We start from the raw sequence: 20,592 nt of genomic DNA, 5'->3' as shown, positions 1-20,592 counted from the left end.
TTTTTTCTTCCCAAAACATAGGGTCTCAATAAGTTGCTCAGGGTGACCTTGAATTCCTGGCTTTAAGGAATCCTGAGCAACTGGGACTACAAGCACATTCATAATACCATATCCATGCCCAGCTGATACAGTGTACTTTGAAGAAAACAAGAAAATATGGAAAACAAAACTTGTCAATGAAATTATTGTAACATATCTGCTATGTTTTTTCTTTCTTTCTTTCTTTTTGGTGTGTTTGTGTGTATATGCCTGTGCGCACACATGTGCCAGTCCTAAGGCTTTAACTCAGGGCCTAGGCACTGTCCCCTGAGCTTTTGTGCTTAGGGCTAGTACTGTACCACATGAGTGCTACTCCTGCTTTTTGGTGGTTAATTGGAGATACTTGTCTTATGAACATTTCATGAGAGTCATGGACTCGCTTTGAGCCACAATTCGCAAATCTCAGCCTCCTGAATAGCTAGGATTATAGGCATGGCCCAGGTTGACTTTGATTTTTTTTTTTTTTTTTTTTTTTGGTCCGGTCATAGGGCCTGAACTCTGGGCCTGGGTGCTGTCCCTCAGCTCTTCAGCTCAAGGCTAGCGCTCTACCACTTGAGCCACAGCGCCACTTCCGACTTTTTTCTTTTTGCTTATGTGGTGCTGAGGAATCAAACCCAGGGGCCTCATGCATGCAAGGCAAGCGCTCTGCCACCTTACCAGCCCTGACTTTGATTCTTTTAAAGGAGCATTATGTAGTACTTCACTTTGAACATATGTCAGCATTTGAAGATCTCTATATGGCATTCACATATGCCATAATAAATGGTTAAGGGTTTGTTTATTTATTTCAAGGTCTTGTTATGTAGCCTAGGCTAGCCTCAAATTTGTGATCTTGTCTCAGCCTCCCAAGTACTAGGATTATAGATGTGGACCCCTACACCCAGCTGATAAAGATTTTTTGAAGCTAAACTCTTTACTGCTTTGGTGACTTTATGGGCATACCATTCCTTTAATTAGTAGGAATGATCTCTGCTCTATATGTGCTTTTGTGTGACTTGATAAAGAACTACTTCATTTAAGTAGATTTCAATTAGGATAATGGGCTTGAGTCAGCTCACAGTGGCACATTTTTGGGACTCAAGATAGAATTGTCAAATTACAGCAAGTAGAGTTAGAAATTATTTTGTAATTTTCTCAGTAGATTGTAATTTCTCCATCTAGTCATTCTGGAAATAATACTGTAAAGTACCTTTTCTTAAAACTGTAACCACTTTCCAAATAGAATAGTACCTTTTGGTTCAGAAGAAATAGTGGGAGAAATTGTCATCTAAAAGAACCAATGGAAAGCAGTTATTTTCAGCCTCTCATTTATTGTACCTTTGGCCGTGTTTTTGAAGAAAGACCTCAGATTGCCATATGTGTGAAGAAAAGTATTGGTAATTTTGTGGACTTGGAATGAAAGCAAGCATTTCCAAATAACCAGTTTGCTTTCTTTTGTGGCTTGTAAAAGCAGAGTATATGATCACAACTGGTGATGATGGTGGAGATGGAGGGTTTATGTAATTTGTATGATATTTGAATTTTCATGTTTAGAAAAATAGAATAAGAATTTGTTAAGGAAGTGGCGCTGTAGCTCAAGTGGTAGAGTGCTCGCCTTGAGCTGAAGAGCTGAGGGACAGCGCCCAGGCCCAGAGTTCAAGCCCCACGACCGACCAAAAAAAAAAAACAAAAAACAAAAACAGAATAAGAATTTGTTAAAACAAAAATAAAATTAAGCCGGCCGCCGGTGGCTCACTCCTGTAATCCTAGCTACTTGAGGCTGAGATCTGAAGATCTGTGGTTCAAATCCAGCCTAGGCAGGAAAGTCTGTTGAGACTTTGGGGGTGGGGGTCCAGTCGTGGGGCTTGAACTCTGGGCGTGGTCACTGTCCTTCAGCTCTTCAGCTCAAGGCTAGCGCACTACCACTTGAGCCATAGCACCACTTCCGGTTTTTTTTTCTGCTTATGTGATGCTGAGGGATCGAACCCAGGGCCTCATGCATGCAAGGCAAGCGCTCTACCACTGAGCTACCTTCCCAGCCATATATATATATATATATTTTTTTTTTTTTTTTTTTTTTTTGACTTGTCAGTTGTGGGGCTGAACTCTGGGCCCTGGGCCTGGGCGCTGTCCCTGAGCTCTTCAGCTCAAGGCTAGCACTCTACCACTTGAGCCACAGCGCCACTTCTGGCTTTTTCTGGCTTATGTGGTACTGAGGAATGGAACCCAGGGCCTCATGCATGCAAGGCAAGCACTTTACCACTAAGCCACCTTCCCAGCTCATCTTATATTTTTTAAAAAGTGAGTATCTGGGAGCTGGTTTATTGAGGGGGCCAGAAAACCATGAAAACAGTGACTAGTGGGTTATATTTTGATGTAGAAAACTCATTGGAAGAAAAATGTTGCCTGGGAGGACAGTGTCTGTGGAGACGTGCCATGCATTGTGAGTGATATACACTGAGGCATTGAAGACTCATCATTAATTTTCATCTTTCTTGAGAAACTGTATAAAATAATGTATCTGAGAAGAAAGGTTATTATGAGATGTCAAAGCCTGCAGTGGGAAATGTCACCTTCCATGAATGCAAAGTAAGTCTGAGCATCAAAATCCTGAGTGAAGCTGGGCCCCAGTGGCTCATGCCTGTCATTCTAGCTACTTAGGAAGCTGAGATCTGAGAGTCACAATTTGAAGCCAGCTTGGGCAGAGAAGTCCATAAAATTCTTATCTCCAGTGAACAGATCCAAAAGTCAGAAGAGAAACTGTGGCTCATGTGGTAGAGCACTAGCTTTGGGCAAAAAGCTCAGAGAACAGCAGTTAAGCCATGAGTTCAAGCACCAGGACTTGCCAAAATAAACAAACAATAAACAACAACAACAACAACAAAAGTCCCTGAATAAAGACCTTACGAGGGGCTGGGAAGGTGGCTCAGTGGTAGAGTGCTTGCCTTGTATGCATGAGGCTCTGGGTTCGATTCCCCAGCACCACATAAGTAGAAAATGCCAGGGGCTGGGAAAGTGGCTCAGTGGTAGAATGCTTGCCTTGCATGCCTGAGGCCCTGGGTTCGATTCCCCAGCACCACATAAGCAAAAAGAAAAAAAGCCGGAAGTGGCGCTGTGGCTCAAGTGGTAGAGTGCTAGCCTTGAGCTGAATAGCTGAGGGACAGCACCCAGGCCCAGGCCCAGAGTTCAGGCCCCACAACTGTACCCACCCCCCCCCCCAAAAAAAAAAAAGAAAGAAAGAAAGAAAATGCCAGAAGTGGTGTTGTGGCTCAAGTGGTAGAGGGCTATCCTTGAAGGGCTGAGGGACAGCACCCAGGCCCAGAGTTCAAGCCCCACGACTGACAAAAAAAGAAAAAGAAAAGAAGAAAAAAAGCCTTTACTGACTTGCTGTCCTGGTTTTCATGGCTGAAGCTGTGAGATCCTTCAGGTTGTTTGGGGCACCAGGAAGTAGGAGATACCTCACTTGCCAGTGGACTGTGTAAGCTCATGCTCTGGCTTCTAGTGTTTTTCTGGGAAAAAGTTTCTGCGTGCAAACAAACTTGATAGATACCTTGCTTACCAGAGAGAGCTCTGAGGAACTTGGGTTTCCTGAAACAATGCAAGGAATACAGTTATGCTGCTTCATCAGTCAGCTTTTTGTTGCTGGGATGAGATATCTAACTTAATGGAGGAAAGGTGTGTTTTGGCTAATGGATTCAGAGGTTTTAGGAGGTTGTGTAGTTCCATTTAGGCCTGAGGTGAGGCACAGTGTAGAAGGCCAGAGCAAGTGTTGGGGTAGAGGCTGTCCAGTTGGGGAGGGAGGGAAGGCACACTCTTAGTGACCTACTTCCTCTAATTCGGCCCAAACTCTGAGTAACCCATTAAGCTTTGAACTTATCAATGATTAATCATTGATGAAGTTAGAGCTCTTATGATCCAGCACCTCTTAAGGCCCCACCACTGAACACTTGCTGTAACTGGAACTAAACCTTCAATACCTAATCCTTTTTCAGGTGACACTTCATGTCCAAACCAAAGGGTAGCTAAACTTACAACAACTGCCTTGAAAAGGATATTAGCTTTTTGTGGGACATTGACCCATTTGAGACTGTGGACACTACAAACTCTTTGATGTGTTTTCTGCTCAAATTTTGCATGCATATAGTGGTTAGGAATTCTTGATTTAAAGTGATAAGATGCAAGGTTTGAAAACAATCCATGTTAGAAAGAATTTTCTGCAGGCGAACACCACAGTTTTCATTAGAGGGCTGAAGTGTTTGCTTAGGAATGTACCTTGTGGGTTGTAGGATAGTCAGATTTTGCAGGAATGGAACCTGACAGATGAGCCTGAGGAGTGCTTACAGAAAGTGCGATTCTCCACATACCTCAGGAGTTAGCTTCTCAGGACCCACCATCAACTGTGAGGGTTGTTTTGTTTTTTTTTTGGGGGGGTCAGTTGTGGGGCCTGGACTCTGGGCCTGGGCGCTGTCTCTCAGCTCTCCAGCTCCATTTGAGCCACACTACCACTTCCACCTTTTTTTTTTTTTTTTTCCTTCTTATGTGGTGCTGAGGAATCAAACCCAGGACCTCATGCATGCGAGGCAAGCACTTTACCACTGAGCCAACTTCCCAGCTCCTGTGAGGGTCTTTTTAAAGGGCAGTTTTGTCCAAGGGTACAGTACCAACTCTGCATGTATTTCTGTGCTTTCTCTCCTCCCCCTTAGACTAAAAAGACTGATTACAGCCTTTGACCTTGTAGTTAGACCCTGAAACTAATTTGTTAAATTGTGTTTTCTGTTAGTCATAAAGGAAGCATTGCATACTTATCTTGTGCATAAAATTTCAAAAGTTTCCTATTTGAGAATAAAACACATGGGTTTATGAAGGTGTCTTATATAAACTGTACATGTTAGATTTGTGTCCTGCTTTGCTCTGGCAACCCAGGCAGGCCCTGGAGCCACAGGGCTGGAACCCAGTATTATTATTATTATTTTTTGGTAGGGGGGTTGGTCGTGGGGCCTGAACTCTGGGCCTGAATGCTGTCCCTGAGCTCTTCAGCTCAAGGCAAGCACTCTCCCACTTGAGCCATTGTGCCACTTCCGGCTTTTTCTGCTTATGTGGTGCTGAGGAATAGAACCCAGGGCCTCATGCAGGCAAGGCAAGCACTCTACCACTGAGCCATCTTCCCAGCCCCTGGAGTCCAGTATTATTATGCTGGCAGCAGCTCTTTGGTTTCCATTTCTAAAGCCCAAGTAGGCAGAGGCCAGCAAAAGAGGCTTTATTTGTATGATAAAGATCTAAGTTCCAGCCACACACCTGTAGCTCACCCCTGTAATCCTAGCTACTCAGAGGCTGAGGTTGATTCAAAACCAGCCCCTTCAAAATAGTCCCCGAGAGACTTATATCCAACTAACCATTCAAAAACCAAAAGTGGAGCTGGGGCTCAAAGTGGTAGAGTGCTAGTCATGAGCAAAAATGCTCAGGGAGAGTGCCCAGGCCCTGAGTTCTAAGATCTAAGATCACCAACCAACCTAGAGTATCTTCCCCACCCCCCTTTTCTTGGTAGAACCACTGTACTGGAATTTCAGGTGTTTTAAAAAAAGAAAAATATATTTTCCTAGGAAACATTGTGCACAGTGGTTGTCTGCATGTCTGTGGTCTTCAGCTCAGAGGCTCACATTCCTAGAAAGGCTGTTGAGTAGATCTGGGGTTTCTCAGAGCATCTATGTGATGATGTGTTAGATCTGGAATATATCACATCTGATGCCCACTTTCTAAAATATATTCAGCTATATGGTTGTATTTCTGAACTGTTTAGAATTCTGAACTATTTAGAATTTTCTAAGAAGGATATAAATAGCTTATTTATGTTTTATGTACAGCATTCCTCCAGTCATTCAGCCAGTAAATATTTAAGTGCCTGCTGGGTGCATTGGGACATCACCGTAAATAAACCTATTTCTTCCACATAGAGGGATATTTTCTTATGGGGCCACAGGTAACATGTGAGAAGGCTTTTGACATGATGTCAGATCCTATTATTCTGAAAAATAGACTGAGGGGTCAGGAGACCCCCTTTTTTAGGACATTTAGGAAGGTCCTTGAGGAGCAGACCCTTGAAAGGATACCTCAAGGAACAACCATCTTCAGCTCTTGGAATTCCATGATACTTCTTCGTGACATTCCTTTGAAGGCCCTTTTTAGAAGTCAGGACTTGGGTGTCAGTTCCTTTTTTTTTTTTTTTTTTTTTTTGTCAGTTGTGGGGCCTGAACTCTGGGCGTGGACACGCTGTCAGTTCAAGGCTAGCGCTCTACCACTTGAGCCACAGCACCACTTCAGGTTTTTTCTGCTTAAGTAGTGCTGAGGAGTCGAACCTAGGGCCTCATGCATGGGAGGCAATCACTCTACCACTGAGCCACCTTCCCAGCCCCTGTCAGTTCCTTTTGAGAGTGATTGGCCATATCTGGTTTGTTTGTTTATTTTTTGTGCCAGTCCTAGTGCTTGAACTCAGGGCCAAGAAATTGTCTCTTGGCTTTTTTGCTCAAGGCTGGTGCTCTGCTTCTTGAGCCATATCTCCATTTCTAGCTTTTTGGTGGTTAATTGGAGAAAAGAGTCTCACAGACTTTCCTATCTGGGCTAGCTTTGAACCTCAGTCCTCAGAGTGGCTAAGATTACAGGCATTAGCCCCACTCAGCATCCATCTTCTTGTAATCCTTACAACATTCTATTGGTACTGTTGCCTTGCTTTTCCTGCTCACAATCTGCCCACTTTCACAGACCAGGAAAATGATGTTAAAGCAAGAAGGAAAGCACCTAGCCATCTAAGGGAAAGCCTTCTGGAAGGGCTTTGTAGAACCTCTTTCATGCCCACACAGATGCTGTGAAGTAGACTTTATTTTTCTTATAGATGAAAATTTGAAGTTCAGAAAGGCTGTGTAAATTTTTGGTGGTCACACAGAGCTGGGGATGCATGGAGTCCTGAATTGCAAATACATGCTCTTCCATTGTGTCTCACCTCTGCTAAACTGCCTGAGGCCACATGGCTCTTCTCCCCTCGCCTCCCCTCCCCAGCCCCACCCCCTACTTTCTGGGGTCCACTTCCATCTCAGTCACCTCAATCACCTTGCTGAGGACTGAGCTAGGATGTAGGTGGCAGTGCCAAGTTGAGAGGTACTATTATCTCTGGTACTTGGAAGGTTAATAGGCTTTGATACACTTGTTAATGAATAGTGAGCTACCCATGAGTACACATACGTGGGTACACACGTCCATATAAAAGTCATGGAGGAAGCCGGGCGCCGGTGGCTCACGCCTGTAATCCTAGCTACTCAGGAGGCTGAGATCTGAGGATCGCGGTTCAAAGCCAGCCCAGGCAGGAAAAACCGTGAGACTCCTATCTCCAATTAACCACTAGAAAAGCTGGAAGTGGCGCTGTAGCTCAAGTGGTAGAGCGCTCCCCTTGAGCTGAAAAGCGGAAGGACAGTGCCCAAGCCCAGAGTTCAAGCCCCATGACCAAAAAAAAAAAAAAAAATCATGGAGGAAAGGTGTATTCATATCACTGCAGCCTGTGTCACATATTTAAACATGGTATAAGCAGAGCCCTAGCTAGTTGGTATTTCTCTCCCACCCTGCATTTATTACAGTTTCATTTACACACTCCCCCATTTCTGTGTAGCACATACTTGCCATCTGCAAGGTCTGTTTCACAGTTCCTGTGAGCACATATAGAACTCTTGTTGACAATTTAGGTTGTTACAACCTTCTTTAACCTGGCAAGGAACTTAGCTAATAGCATAATTTCCTCCCCCTCCCCCCTCCTCCTTTCCCCTCCTCCCCCTCTTTCTTTTTTTTTTGCTCAGTTGTGGGGCTTGAACTCTGGGCCTGGGTGCTGTTCCTGAGCTCGTTAGCTCAAGGCAAGTGCTCTACCACTTGAGCCACAGCTCCATTTCCAGTTTTCTGGTGGTTAATTGGAGATAGAGTCTCACGGACTTTCCTGCCTAGTCTGGTTTTGAACTGTGATCCTCAGATCTCAGCCTTGTAGGTAGCTAGATTACTGGTGTGAGCCATGGATGCCTGCCAATAGCAATAGTGTAATTTCTCTCTCTCTCTCTCTCTCTCTCTCTCTCTCTCTCTCTCTCTCTCTCTCTCTCTCTCTCTCTCTCGGGGGGGGGGGGCAGTTCTGGGGCTTGAACTCGGCCTGGGCATTGTCCCTGAGCTTCTTTTGCTCAAGGCTAGCACTCTACCACTTGAGCCATAGCACCACTTCCTGCTTTTTCTGTTTATGTGGTACTGAGGAATTGAACCCAGGGCTTCATGCATGCTAGGCAAGCATTCTACTGCTAAGCCACATTCCCAGCCTTGCTTTGGTAGATTCTGATTGATAACATACAATGGGAATTTTTGGAACATAAGCATTTCCTCCCTAGATTTGTTTAATTTCTGCTCCAGATTTTATGTGCAAAGTTCTATAAGTAATTATAACTAAAACATAAAGCTTTCTTTTTTTTTTTTTTTTTTTTTTTTTTGTCAGTTGTGGGCCTGGCCACTGTCCCTGAACTTTTCAGCTCAAGGCTAGCATTCTTACCACTTGAGCCACATAGCCGCTTCTGGCTTTTTCTGCTTATGTGGTGCTGAGGAATCGAACCCAGGGCCTCATGCATGGAATGCAAGCACCCTACCACTAAGCTACATTCCCAGCCCTAAAACATAAAGCTTTCTTTCTTTCTTTCTTTCCTTCTTTCTTTCTTTCTTTTTTTTTTTTGGGGTCCGGTCGTGAGCCTGAACTCTGGGCCTGGGTGCTGTCCCTCAGCTCTTCAGCTTAAGGCTAGCGCTCTACCACTTGAGCCACAGGGCCACTTCCGGCTTTTTTTTCCTGCTTATGTGGTGCTGAGGACTCGAACCCAGGGCCTCATGCATGCAAGGCAAGGGCTCTACCACTGAGCCACCTTCCCAGCCCCACATAAAGCTTTCTTGAGGAATAATCATATTACTAAGTAGGTGAAACTTTTTAGAAGTTGGAAGCAGGTCTGCCACATAGTTACTTGGGGAGGTAGGGATTAGGGATCTCAGTTTAAGGTCAGCCTAGGCATAAAAGTTCTTTTTGTTGTTGTTGTGGGGCTTGAACTATGGGCCTGGGCGCTGTCCCTCAGCTCTTCAGCTCAAGGCTAGCGCTCTAGCACCAGAGCCACAGCACCACTTCTGGTTTTCTGAGTGGTTCATTGGAGATAAGAATTTCATGGCCTTTCCTGCCTGGGCTGGCACTTTGGATCTCAGCATCCTTAGTAGCTAGGATTACAGGCGTGAGACTTCATCTGAACCTGTGACTGGGCACATAGTCCTCAGTGATGTGCAGAAACACAAGTAGAGGATTGCAGCCCTCTGTAGCCTGGGCAGAAATGGAGCCCTTCTTTGGAAATAGTCGTGGCAAGAAGGGTCTGGTGGTCTGGTTTGAGTGATACAATGCTTGGCTTGCAAGTATGGGGCCTGAAATTCAATCCCTCTTATTCTCCCCTCCCCCTCCCCATCCATCCCAGGGGACCACGCAGAGGCAGGCAGGCACAGAAGAAAGATTATTACAAGGTTTATTAGAGGAGCCATATTTCCCCCAAGAGGGAGCACATAGCCTCTGTCACCATCCAGGTAGCTGGAAGGTCTGGGGGACAGGAAGTGAGGTAGATAGGAGTTCAGGTGGGTCTGGGTGGAGAGAGGGAGGGGCCAGCTGTTTGGAGGGAACTCCTGGATAGGAGCGGGGCCCAGGTCTGGGTGGAGCTGAGGACCAAAGATGAATAGTTGGAAGCTGAGAAGATTGAATTAACAAAAACAGCCCCTATAAAAATTAAGGTTAGGGCTGGGAAGGTGGCTCAGTGGTAGAGGCTTGCCTTGCATGCCTGAGGCCCTGGGTTCGATTCCTCAGTGGTAGAGGCTTGCCTTGCATGCCTGAGGCCCTGGGTTCGATTCCTCAGCACCACATAAGCAAATAGAGAAAAGCTAAAAAGTGGCGCTGTGGCTCAAGTGGTAGAGCTCTAGCCTTGAGCTGAAGAGCTAAGGGACAGCGTCCAGGCCCAGAGTTCAGGCCCCACGACTGTACCCCCCCCCAAAAAAAATTAAGGTTATTTGAGGCTAAGATGCATTACTGATTAATTGCTGGTGATAACAAGACTTTTCAAAATAAACAGGCCACCCGTAGTTGTCTCCCAAGCACAGCCTCCAGGAAATGGCAGCTGCTTGCTTTACTTTGGTGGGAGGAGGACTTAGACCTGTTTGTTTACCATTTCCACCCTTTCTGTTTATGAGGCTTTAGGCAAGCCATTTAACTTCTGAGCCTCAGTTTTTTTATTTGGGAAATAGAACCTTAACAACTCCTGCTTTTTAGGCTATGAGGATTACGGGGCAGTGTCTTCAGTGAAAGCTGATTCTCTGACACTTTGAGTGCAGTAGTGCCCACTTGGAGCTGTTGGCTTGAGGCAGAGACCTTTCATCACTCATTTGAGGAAACAGTTATTTTTCTTCTCCACCTCAGCATTTCTTGCTTGCTGCCAAGTTTAAATTAGGAAGCTTTTTTTTTTTTTTTTTTAAAGCAGAGAAGTTTATTGCAAAAGAAAGGTAAAGCTACCCAGGGAGTTAGAACTGGTTATCCTAGGATATCAAAATTTAAAGATTTTTTTTTTTTTTTGGGTCTGGTTGTGGGGCCTAAACTCTGGGCCCCGGCGCTGTCCCTCAGCTCTTCAGCTCAAGGCTAGAGCTCTACCACTTGAGCCACAGTGCCACCTCTGGCTTTTTTTTTTCTGCTTATGTGGTGCTGAGGAATCGAACCCAGGGCCTCAGGCATGCAAGGCAAGCGCTCTACCACTGAGCCACCTTCCCAGCCCCTAAAGATTTTTTAATATTGGATAGTAGAGGAAATTAGATGCTCTTGAAAAATATATTTTGTGGTTTCTTTTTTGTTTTGTTTTGTTTTGTTTTGGTCGGTTGTGAGGCCTGAACTCTGGGCCTGTACGCTACCCCCCAGCTCTTCAGCTGTAGACGAGCGCTCTACCACTTGAGCCTCAGCCCCACTTCTGGCTTTTTTTTTTTTTGTCGGTCATGAGGCTTGAACTCTGGGCCTGGGCACTGTCCCTCAGCTCTTCAGCTCAAGGCGAGCACTCTACCACTTGAGCTACATGTAGCACCACTTCCGGTTTTCTAGTGGTTTATTGGACATAGGACACAGCCCGGGCTGGCTGTGGCTTTGAACAGCGATCTTCAGATATCAGCCTCCGGAGTAGTTAGGATTACAGGTGTGAGCCACCGGCACCCAGCCGACGTCTGGCTTTTTCTGCTTATGTGGTGCTGAGGAATTGAACCGAGGGCCTCATGCATGCAAGGCAAGCACTCTACCACTGAGCCACCTACCCAGCGCCGAAAAATATATTTTGTAAAGACACCTCTGAAATATTTTTTGTTTGTTTGTTTTTGTCGGTTGTGGGGCTTGAACTCTGGTCCTGAATGCTGTCCCTCAGCTCTTCAGCTCCAGGCTAGTGCTCTACCACTTGAGCTACAGCGCCATTTCCCTCTGAAATATTTTTTATGTTTGTTGCTTTCACGATGTTATTAGGAGGTTTTTTTTTTCCCCTTATGTTCTCCAGCCAATTTTCTTTTGCTCTCATTTTATTGCTTTTAGGTAATTGTTAATCTCTTGATTATTAGTAAAGAGTCATTAATTTCTTCTCTGGTAGATATGTAATAGTATCAATTACCGAAGCAGAGCTTTGAACATCTTGCTGATATTGATACTAGGGCTGTCTCAGACCTTAAGATGTCCTCTGAATCTTCTAGATTCCCCCTAAACTCAGTTCATCTTATTCTCAGAATTGGTGATGGGACCTCTGTTCTTACAGTTTTGTAATTTCAAAGCTTGGGGTTCAGATTGTCCTTAAAAACATCCTCAAACTGGCCCCAGAGGTGCCTGCCTGTATTTTTAGCTTCTCAGAGGCTGAGAGCTTGAGGGTAAGCTTCAAAGCCTAGGCAGGAAAGTCAGCAAGACTTTTTTTTGGGGGGGGGGGGGTCCGGTCATGGGACCTGTACTCTGGGCCTGGGCGCTGTCTCTCAGCTCTTCAACTCAAAGCTAGCGCTCTACCACTTTGAGCCACAGCGCCACTTCCGGCGTTTTTTTTCTTTTTGTTTATGTGGTGCTGGGGAATCGAACCCAGGACCTCATGCAAACACTCTACCACTGAGCCACCCTCCCAGCCCCAGCAAGACTCTTATAAAGAAAACTACCGAAGAAGCCAGAAGTGGAGCTGTGGCTCATAGTATTAGAGCTCTAACCTTGAGCAAAAAGCTCAGGGTAGCAAGTACCCAGGCACTGAGTTCAAGCCCCAGGACCAGCGCAAAAAAAAAAAGAAAAAATGGAGATGAGGGTTGAGGGGTAAAGTGCCAACCTTGAGTAGAAAAAGCTAAGTGAGAGTGCAAGGTCTTGAATTCAAGCCCTAGTTCTGGCTCCAAAAAATACTAATTAAAATAAACAGACTAAATAAAATATTGGAGGTAGTTGACTGGTTGACCTGGATGGAGGTACTGTATTCCTTACAGTATAATAGCCAGTTACAAAGTAACAGGCTCTGAGTGTTGCTTTTGAGTGTGGGTGTAGACCGGATTATCCAGTCACTAGTGCCTAGGAATAGCTGGTACTGTGCCTCCTACTGAGTTCCTGAATTCTATTGCAATCTCTGTGTGTGTGTGTGTGTGTGTGTGTGTGTGTGTGTGTGTGTGTGTGTGTGTGTGTGTGTGTGTGTGTGTGTGTGTGTGTGTGTGTATGTATATGCGCGTGTGTGTGCTCATAATTCTCAGATATCAACTTCCTGGGTAGCTAGGGTTATAGACATGAGCCACTGGTACCCAGCTAGACTGATGAGTTTGAATTCAATGATGGCCATTGGGGGAGGGGGGAAGGAGGAAAGGAGGGAGGGAGGGAATGAGAAAGGGAGGTATAGTGTGTTGGATTACTAGGGAATTGTTTTCAAATCATTGGTCTTATAATCTCTAAAATGGAATAGGATAGATGTATAATCTTTATGTTGAAGACATCTCCTAGGATCTGGTACAACTTTCCTTTGATAACTAGGGATGATCACTTACTTGTCATCAGGTGATGCTGACTTAGGCTCCTTGTAATGACCTGGTATCTGTGAAGGAACCCTTGGGAGTCTGAGGCCTGTTTTGATCCTTTCAGACATGTTTACTGAGGATAAGGACACTAAAGGTACTCAAACCATCCAGGTTTCTGACTTCTGTTTCACGGCTAGACGTTGTTAGAATCTTACAACTATGTAGCCCTCATGGAGAGGGGACAAAAAAAGAGGTTGATGTGATTATACATCTCATCCAGTGTTCTCCTTTAAAAATGATCCTTAACCAACTTTGTGCTGAAAGTGAAGATAACTTGGACAGCAAATGATGTTTTACTTAGTCTTCTTATAACATAGGGTCCCATGGATTATATTCTTTTTATTGGTGGTTGTTGGTAAATACACACCATCCCAAGTTGTTGTTCTCTCTCTCTCTCTCTGTCTCTCTCTCTGTCTGTCTGTCTCTCTCTCTCTCTCTGTTTCTCCTCTCTCTCTGTCTCTGTCTCTCTCTCTGTCTCTGTCTCTCTCTCTCTCTTTCTTTTTGTCAGTTGTGGGGCTTAAAATCTGGGCCTGGGCACTTCCCTTAGGTTTTCAGTTCAAGACTAGTGCTCTACCACTTGAGCCACAAGGGCACTTCTGTTTTTTTCTGGTGGTTTAGAGTCTCACAGGGCTGGGAAGATGGCTCAGTGGTAGAGCGCTTGCCTTGCATGCCTGAGGCCCTGGGTTCGATTCCTCAGCACCACATAAGCAAAAAGAAAAACGCCGGAAGTGGTGCTGTGGCTCAAGTGGTAGAGCGCTAGCCTTGAGCTGAAGAGCTGAGGGACAGCGCCCAGGCCCAGAGTACAGGCCCCACGACCGGACCAAAAAAAAAAAAAAGAGTCTCACAGACTTTCCTGCCTAGTCTTGCTTTGAACCACGATCCTCAGATCTCAGCCTTCTGAGTAGCTAGGATTACAGGTGTGAGCTACCAGCACCCCCTAAGATCTCAGCCTTCTGAGTAGCTAGGATTATAGGTGTGAGCTACCAGCACCAGGCTAAGTTCTCTTTTATTGATATTTCAGTGTGTAAGTTTTTCCATGGTTCTACATTGTCCTTGAGCTTGTCATTCTCAATCCTCACATCTGTCTGAGCTAAAGGTAACATCAGCCAGCCAGATCAGTCTCCTCCTTACTGGAGAAGGTTGGAGACTGGTTGGAGACTAGCTGGCTTGTTGGTCTTTGATAACACACCCAGGAGGAGTCCAATGGCTCAGTCAGCTCAGATGAAAAAGATGTACTCAGGCCTGAGGCCGAAGCCAATAATAATAAGAGCTCTTGTCTGTTCAGTGTTATTCTTAATTCTCCCAGCAGCCCTTGGGAGGTAGGCATTGTTACATCCCCTAGAGTAAAGGCTTTTGGCAGGAACTTGTCTAGGGTCACATGCTGACAAGCCTTGGAGCTAGGGTGTGAAGCTGGACCTGTTTAATTTCAGTTGGAGCTTTTTTTTTTCCTATGGTAAGAAAACTTGGTGGAGCTTTATTGAATAAGCGAGCAAGCAGACAGGCAAACAAGCAGAAAGGAAGGGGGTACCCTCTAACAGAGTATGGGTGCTCTCAAGGAAAGAGAGAGAGAGAGAGAGAAAGAGAGAGAGAGAGAGAGAGAGAGAGAGAGAGAAAGAGAGAAATATGAGAAAGGGAGAGGTTGAACTATAAGATAAGGAAAGTTACCTTTCTAGAGGAGATAGCTGGAAAGGGCTTAGTGAGGCAGAGGACAGGCCAAGAAAACCTGAACATATGGAAAACATATGGACCATTTTCAAACCTAGAATGGCTAGGTTTTGTGAGGGAATGTTGAGGGAGGTCCTCGGGACCCAGCCTGCAGTGTACTCTTGAGGGCACAAGACAAAAGGTTGGAGAAAAGAGGAAGAGGGAGAGAGACAGGGAAAGTTGGACATGACTGGCAGAGAGAGAGCAAAGGGAGCCTCAAAGTAAAATAGACTTCTGACCATTTACCATTGCAGTGGCAAAAACTGTCTAGATCTGACAATGGCATAAAAAATTCAGCGCTCTGGCTTTCCAGGGAGCGCAGGAGGCATTTAAAAGGGGGTTTCCCGGCTTGGGCATAACTCACAGCACCCCATTACAAGTGCAGGAGAGAATCAGTGTGGTGAGTGAAGGAGAGCTGACCAGGCAGAAGCTGCATCCTGACTTCTCCCAGGGTCCTCTAAAGAGAAATGACCAAGCCCCCAAAACCAAGTGTCCTTGGCTCTGGAGGTGACTGGCCTTTTGGCTAAAGGCTGTGGGAACTCCCTATGGGCATGGCGCCACATGTGGAAAGAGACTGAGCAGCAGAGAACCTGTAAAGAGTAGTTTCACCAGTGTAGAGAAGTGGTGTGGATGTGGATGTGAAGGCCAGCAGTGGTATTGGTGAAAAGTCTTGCATGGTGTCACATGGCAGTTCGGTTCCCGGAAAAGAGGGTGATCAGGAATGGGAAAAAGTGGAAGGAATTGTGCCATTCCTGACTCAAAAACCCCTCCCTATCATAGCACCATATGTAAGGTAAATAGGTAGCTTTAATTAGGTAGCCGATAAAGAGAACACCACACAGTATTCAGGCAGGAGAAGTTTATTTATTCTGAACTGTGCTGTTCATGGTGGAGGCCACATGGCCAAAGGGGCCAGTTAGAGCTTTTAACCAGGTGTTTTGGGCAGTAATATTGCCTCTTTCGTTGTCACCTCATTTCAGAAATCTAGCTACCTTCTATCTTAATCCTCACAAACACTTATTAATGTGAGGTAAAGTTGGGAAGATAAGTATTAAAACACAGGGTAGGTAGAGTTCTTGCTGTAGGCTATTGGGAGTCCCAGGGAACACCCTTCTATAAGATGGATTCGTTAAGACTTCCCAGGAATAGAGCACAAATGACTCAGGCCCTATGTGAGTTCTGCCTCTGTCATGGCCAGGACAGAGCCACCTGTATGCAGTTGGGCAGTTGCGGGGAAGGATGTGGGATGCTTGACCAGGCCAGATTGACAGGTATCCTTGGTTGCTTTAGCATATAGTACTGCTTATCTGCATCTCATTCTAATAGAGTCAGCCCTTCACCTAGGACCAGACCATGTCCAGCTGTTTCACAGCTGAGCCAAACAAGATACAGTGTGGAAGGCCAGCAAGTATTTGTTAACGTGAGATGAGCTATTTGAAAAGTACTTTGACTTCATTATTTTAGGCAAGTTAGTCAGCTGAAATACACTTGGTTTCTTGTGCTTGACTTTAACAGCTTCCAAGGATTTCTTGGTGCAAAATGGGAGAGTTGGACTCCAAGCATGGTCTACTTTGGCAGAATTGAGAGCCTTATGGAGAATTCCTTGAAGACAATTCCTCCATTTACTGCTCAAGATGGTGAAGTGAATGAACCCCTCACTGCCATTTGAAGATATTGGTCCTTCTTGCAGAGTCTGCCTCTGCCACCTCAGGCTCACTTGCTATGTCATAGGTCATGATCACTATGTCTATTTCAGAGCAAGTATCAGAATCTCATGCTTGGGTCCCATGACTGTCACTAGGCTGTCCTCAGTTCAAGTCCTTTCTTGGCACAGTCTAAACAGTGGGAGAATTGGTTGGGCTGTGATCCCTTTCAGGGTTTATTTACAAGTAAGTAGTTGTCAGAACCACAGAGTGGCTGACTAGCCAAGTCAGGGCTGTACCTCTTATACAGAGCACAGTAGCTTCTGACCTTGCAGATTTTGATTATGCCCTTAGATTTCTTGTCCTCCCTTTATCAGTGTTCTCATTCTCGGTCTGCCAGTGAGCTTGTTAAGCTTGCCAGGGCCAGCCTTCAGCGTGGCCTCCAGGATGTTCTCCACCATGCCTTCTCTCACCTTGTCACCATCACTTTGGTTTTACTCTTATAACCACTGCTTTCCCCCACTCACGCATACATACGTGCATTCACATGCACAAACTCAGATTTCAACTTTTTCATTTGCTTGCGTCCGAAGTCCGAGCTACTCAGGAGGTACAGATTGGGAGAATTGCAGTTTGAGATCAGTCTTGTCAAAAAGTTTATGAGATCCCTTCTCAACTAGCTACTGAGGTGGGATGCCCCTTTCATCTTAGCTGTGGTGGGAAATGTAAAATAGGAGGATAAGACCCTATGGCAAAAATAACCAGAGCAAAAAGGGCTGGGGATGTGGTTCAAGCAGTAAGTAGATCCTCTGTCTAGTGAGTGTGAATCCCTGACTTTATACCCTAGGATCACAAAATAGTTAAATTTTTTTTTTTCCAGAAATTACTGTGTTTGAGCTGCCGATTTCTGTCTATAAAGAAAATTCTAGTATAAGATTGTACTTAAGTGTTCAAGAAGAAATGTACTCATTTCCTGACCTATGTAACTATAACCTCTCTGTATATCACCTTTACAATAAAAATAAATTTAAAAAAGAAAAGATTATACGTAGCCGATTTTACCCTATATCAAGTTAAGTCTTTTAATGCCCTTCAGCCACGTGCCGATAGCTCATGTTTGTGAGATCTCAGGAGGCTGAGATCTACGGATTGTGGTTCAAAGCCAGCCTGGGCAGAAAAGTCCCTGTGAGATTCTTATCTCGAATCAACCACTCAAAAACCGGAAGTGGAGCTGTGGCTCATAGTGGTAGGGTGCTAGCCTTAAGCAAGAAAGCTCAGGGACAGCACCCAGACCCTGAGTTCACATCCTATGACCAACTACCTCTCTACCCCCCCCAAAAAGTGAACTGGTTTCTGGTGACTCACACCTATAATCATAGCTACTCAGAAGGCTGGGATCTCAGGACTGGGGTTCAAAGCCAGCCCAGGCAGAAAAATTCCTGTGAGACTCCACTAAAACTACCAAAAAAGCCAGAAGTAGAGCTGTGGCTCAAGTGGTGGGACACTAGCCTTGAGCAGATGAAACTCAGGGACAGCATCCAGGCATGAGTTCAAGTCCTAGACTGACATATACCTCCCTCCCCCCTCAAAAAAAAAGTTTCTCATTGACTTCATTATTAGAACCATCTAGCGATCTATAAAGAAAAATTCAAGTTATGTTGGTGCTTTCAAATTAATTCTGGTGAATGTGGCAGAAGTAGGGCTGCTAGTTTATTAGTGGCTCTGCAATTCTTGCTGTGTGCTGGTGACAGAGGTCCAGTAGGGTCCTGCATAAGCAATGCAGAAAGAGTGCTCTGAGTTAAACTATCGATGTCTGAGTGCCTGTGCTGAAGAAAGAAGTTTTGTCCTTTTCTTTAAATGAAACTGAGGCTAGAGCTGTTCCATTATCTAGGCTGTCAATATTGAGTTTTGTTTGGGAGCTCCAGTAATAATAGATTACAGTGACTGCTGTAGTTCAGCTGTTTCATTGACTTTAAGTGAATCAAGACATAGCTATTAAGATGTACTTGCAACTTTTAAACTAAGTCAGACCTTCCTAGGATGGTTGGTATTGAGCAGATTCACTGTTTTCTGTGCATCATCAAAGCAGACCAAAAAAAAAGTCTTAACGCCTCCTTCCTCCATTTTAACAAAAAGGCCTATTTTAAAATGCACAGATATGAGGTGTTAAGGCATCCTGGGCAACAGAATGCAGCTTTCCCTTTTCCTTCTACCAAAAGAAATTTGAATTAAAACTATAGACCGTCACAACCCAGGATTCCAGATGGTCCTTGTAGATATAAAGTACAAGCCTGTTCAGAGGTAGCACATGTCTAACAGGCTAAATTTTACAGAAACAAAGAATTTAACTTATGACCTTGAAGAAAAGAAACTTAGGACATTCCTCAAAAAGTGGAAGTGGAGCAGGAATTTAAAAGTGGAATTCAGTAATGACCAGGAAGGAACCACCTTCTTTTTATGGATCTGTGTCAGGTACAGCTGGGAGGTATGAAAGGAAGTTATCAGAAAATTATACCAAAGAAAACCCCCACCAGATTTAGAGAGATTATTAGCTCTAAGTTAATAAATGCCAAAACCCAGTCTTGAAATAGTTCATCATTTTTCTTGTACAGTCTGATTTGTTGTTGATTGGCTTTTCATGGCTTCATTAGTGATGATAACCTTCTGTAGATGTGGAAATTAAACAAGTCTCCTTGATGTTATGGCATTTTCTGCCTCCAGTGAGTGGACGGCTTGTGGAGCTTGTGAGAGGGAGAGCAATTGGCTCTGCAGCCTTTGTTTTGCTCCCTAGATGGAAGCCATTGATTTAGTTCTTATTTATAGATGGAATAGAACAGAATCCTACAGAAGTCCTGGAGCAACAAACTCATATTTGAGGGTTTCTTAATCAAAGCAAGAAATGGGTGTCTTTGATGGAAAAGCATGGTGAAGATCTTCAGCAAGGCCTTCACGTACTGCTTCCTGGAGGCATTTCTGCCAAGGCCCAGCTTAGCTGAGCACTTGGCTTAATTTTTTTGTTCTTTCCTCTAAATGTATAGCTGTTATTGTAGAACCACACCGAAATGTAAACACTGGAGAATAATGTGAGGATTTTAAAAATGCAATTGCTTTAACTGGGGTAAATTATTTATTTCATTTTAGGTTTTAAAGGACCAACTTAAAAGTTATTTTTTGCACACAGAACAAAAATTTAAATACACATAAAATTTTATATTTGTGTGTTAAACAGAAGGATTTCATTGTGATATTTCTACATATACATATAAAATCTTTTTTTTTTTTTTTTTTTTTTGGTGCTGGACACAAGAGATCATGCCTATAAGTCCCAGATACTCAGGAGGCAGGGCTTAGGAGAATTGTGGTTTGAGGCCAGCCTAGACAAAAGTTAGCAAGATCCTGTCTCAAAACAATAAGCTTGTGTGGTGGCATACACCTGTCATCCCAGCTACCTAATAGGCCTCAAAAGTGAGACCCTATCTGAAAAATAACCTAAAGTAAAAAGGGCTGGATGGTTCAAGTGGTAGAGTACAAGGCCCTGAGCTCAAACCTCCAGTTCCACCAAAAAATAAAAAAGAATCTTGGAGAGTTTTTTTTGGTGTTTGTTTTAGTTTTCTTTTTCTTTTTCTTTTTCTTTTTCTTTTTTTGGGTCCGGTTGTGGGGCCTGAACTCTGGGCCTGGGCGCTGTATCTCAGCTTTTCAGCTCACCAGACTAGCACTCTACCACTTGAGCCACAGCACCACTTCTGGCTTTTTTCTTTTTTGCGTATGTGGTGCTGAGGAATTGAACCCAGGGCCTCAGGCATGCAAGGCAAGTGCTCTACCACTGAGCCACCTTCCCAGCCCATCGTTTGTTTTCTTGTGCTGATCCTGGGCTTGAACTTGTTTCCTAAGCTTTTTTGCTCAAGTCTAGCATATTACTAGTTGAGCCACACTTCCACTTGTGGCTTTTTGCTGGCTTGTTAACTGGAATTAACAGTCTCTTGGTTTTATTTGCTTGGGCTAGCTTCAAACTGGGATCCTCAGATCTCCGCCTCCTGAGTATGAGCCACTGGCACCCAGCATTAGCCATTTTTAATAGTGTTAAGTTTATTTACATTATTAT

The 20,592-nt window shown here is 44.5% G+C and overlaps 1 protein-coding gene across 4 annotated transcripts in view; it reads left to right on the top strand.

The window, feature by feature from the left end:
- Positions 1–20,592, top strand: part of Tex2 (testis expressed 2) — a 108,530-nt gene that overhangs the window by 22,032 nt on the left and 65,906 nt on the right. The gene's annotated exons all lie outside the window — the stretch shown is intronic.

Source organism: Dipodomys merriami, unplaced genomic scaffold, assembly GCF_024711535.1.
Source record: "Dipodomys merriami isolate MVZ:Mamm:240054 unplaced genomic scaffold, mDipMer1.0.p SCAF_42, whole genome shotgun sequence".
Lineage (NCBI taxonomy): Eukaryota > Metazoa > Chordata > Mammalia > Rodentia > Heteromyidae > Dipodomys > Dipodomys merriami.
This window is presented reverse-complemented; position numbering and strand designations above follow the sequence as displayed.